The sequence below is a fragment of the Corella eumyota genome, chromosome 3 (assembly GCF_963082875.1).
Source record: "Corella eumyota chromosome 3, kaCorEumy4.1, whole genome shotgun sequence".
NCBI classification, from domain to species: Eukaryota; Metazoa; Chordata; class Ascidiacea; order Phlebobranchia; family Corellidae; genus Corella; species Corella eumyota.
In genome coordinates this window covers 10,454,282-10,456,781 of record NC_137492.1, presented here as the reverse complement: position 1 = coordinate 10,456,781, position 2,500 = coordinate 10,454,282, and the positions used below count along the sequence as shown (strand labels likewise).

The window sequence follows — 2,500 nt, the reverse complement described above, 5'->3', positions numbered from 1 at the left end:
CGGGGAAAGCGAAAGACTCCGTTCGCGTATTTTGTCGGCCGATAGTTACCTGGTTGATCCTGCCAGTAGTCATATGCTTGTCTCAAAGATTAAGCCATGCATGTCTCAGTACGAACTTGCGTACGGTAAAACTGCGAATGGCTCATTAAATCAGTCGTGATTCATTTGATCGTAAATTTTACTTGGATAACTGTGGTAATTCTAGAGCTAATACATGCAAAAAGCGCCGACCTTGCGGGAGGCGCGCCTTTATCATATCAAAAACCTGCCGGGCTTCGGCTCGTCTTGTTGGCGACTCGGGATAACTTTGCTGATCGCACGGTCTTGCACCGGCGACGGATCATTCAAGTGTCTGCCCTATCAACTTTCGTCGGTACGGTATCTGCCTACCGAGGTTCTTACGGGTAACGGGGAATCAGGGTTCGATTCCGGAGAGGGAGCCTGAGAAACGGCTACCACATCCAAGGAAGGCAGCAGGCGCGCAAATTACCCATTCCCGACGCGGGGAGGTAGTGACGAAAAATAACGATACAGGACTCTAACGAGGCCCTGTAATTGGAATGAGTACACTGTAAAAATTTTAACGAGTATCCATTGGAGGGCAAGTCTGGTGCCAGCAGCCGCGGTAATTCCAGCTCCAAAAGTGTATATTTAAGTTGTTGCGGTTAAAAAGCTCGTAGTTGGATTTTGGGCGCAGGCGTTCGGTCCGTCGCAAGGCGTGCACTGTTCGTTCTGGCTTTACCTCCGGTTTTCCGTCGGTGCTCTTGACTGAGTGTCGGCGGCGGCCGGGACGTTTACCTTGAAAAAATTAGAGTGTTCAAAGCAGGCGCTTCGCCTGGATAGTGTTGCATGGAATAATGAAATAGGACCTCGGTTCTTTTTTGTTGGTTTTCGGAGCGCGAGGTAATGATTAAGAGGGACGGACGGGGGCATTCGTACTGTGCCGTTAGAGGTGAAATTCTTGGATCGGCGCAAGACGAACGACTGCGAAAGCATTTGCCAAGAATGTTTTCTTTAATCAAGAGCGAAAGTCAGAGGTTCGAAGACGATCAGATACCGTCCTAGTTCTGACTATAAACGATGCCAACTAGCGATCGGGGGGCGTTATTTTGACGACCTCTCCGGCAGCTTGCGGGAAACCAAAGTCTTTGGGTTCCGGGGGAAGTATGGTTGCAAAGCTGAAACTTAAAGGAATTGACGGAAGGGCACCACCAGGAGTGGAGCCTGCGGCTTAATTTGACTCAACACGGGAAATCTCACCCGGCCCGGACACAGCGAGGATTGACAGATTGAGAGCTCTTTCATGATTCTGTGGGTGGTGGTGCATGGCCGTTCTTAGTTGGTGGAGCGATTTGTCTGGTTAATTCCGATAACGAACGAGACTCTGGCTTGCTAAATAGTTACGCGGCCTTCCCGGCCGGCGTTTAACTTCTTAGAGGGACTAGTGGCGTTTAGCCACACGAGATTGAGCAATAACAGGTCTGTGATGCCCTTAGATGTTCGGGGCCGCACGCGCGCTACACTGACCGGATCAACGTGTGTTCGCCTTGGCCGAAAGGTCTGGGTAACCCGATGAACCCCGGTCGTGCTAGGGATAGAGAATTGAAATTATTTCGCTTGAACGAGGAATTCCCAGTAAGCGCGAGTCATTAGCTCGCGTTGATTACGTCCCTGCCCTTTGTACACACCGCCCGTCGCTACTACCGATTGAATGGTTTAGTGAGGTCCTCCGATTGGGCCCGGGCTCGACTGGCGACGGTTGGGTCTTGGCCCGAAAAGACGATCTAACTTGATTACTTAGAGGAAGTAAAAGTCGTAACAAGGTTTCCGTAGGTGAACCTGCGGAAGGATCATTAGCGCGAGAAAAAAAATCGAAGAGCGAAAGAGCAAACACCGGGACGGCGACGTGGCCTCGGCGCGTCCGCCGCCCCGCGATCAGGAACTTGTTTTGTCGGCGTCGAGTGCCCGAAGGCTTCATGCGGTGCGCGGGCTTGTCGCACTATTTGTTGCGACCGCGACCCGCTCGGCGTCACGCGATTTTTTCAGCCGGATGGCGAATCGAGGTTAGGAATCGAAGAGCGAAAAGCAAACAAACAAACGATGGCTCTTGGCGGTGGACCACTCGGCTCGCGAGTCGATGAAGGACGCAGCAAGCTGCGTGATTTAATGTGAATTGCAGAACACATTGAGCATTGACGATCTGAACGCGTATTGCGGCCTCGGGTTCATCCCGGGACCGCGTCCGTCTCAGGGTCGCAGAAACGACAACGGCCGGCGGGATCGGCTCCGCGACGGCTCGGCTCGCGTGCGTATGCCCGGCGACGGGCAATCGCCGCTCGGTTGAAGGTGGAAAGTTTTGGTATTCGGGCTCGCGTCAGCGATGCGTGGCGGCCGGCGAGCCGCGCCGCGTCCGCTTGCCGCCCGAGTCGCAACGACGGCGCTGTCGACCTCGAGCTGGGGGCCTCGACGCGTCGGTCGCGATTCGCGCAGGGCGAGTAGG

The 2,500-nt window shown here is 53.9% G+C and overlaps 2 non-coding genes across 2 annotated transcripts; both read left to right on the top strand.

Moving 5' to 3' along the window:
• The first annotated feature begins 46 nt into the window (after nt 1-46).
• LOC145746975 (small subunit ribosomal RNA) lies at nt 47-1,856 on the top strand. Its single transcript, XR_014281731.1, has one exon. It is a non-coding gene; the product is annotated as a small subunit ribosomal RNA (ribosomal RNA).
• Nucleotides 1,857-2,102: 246 nt separating this feature from the next.
• LOC145746597 (5.8S ribosomal RNA) lies at nt 2,103-2,256 on the top strand. Its single transcript, XR_014281377.1, has one exon. It is a non-coding gene; the product is annotated as a 5.8S ribosomal RNA (ribosomal RNA).
• Nucleotides 2,257-2,500: the final 244 nt, after the last annotated feature.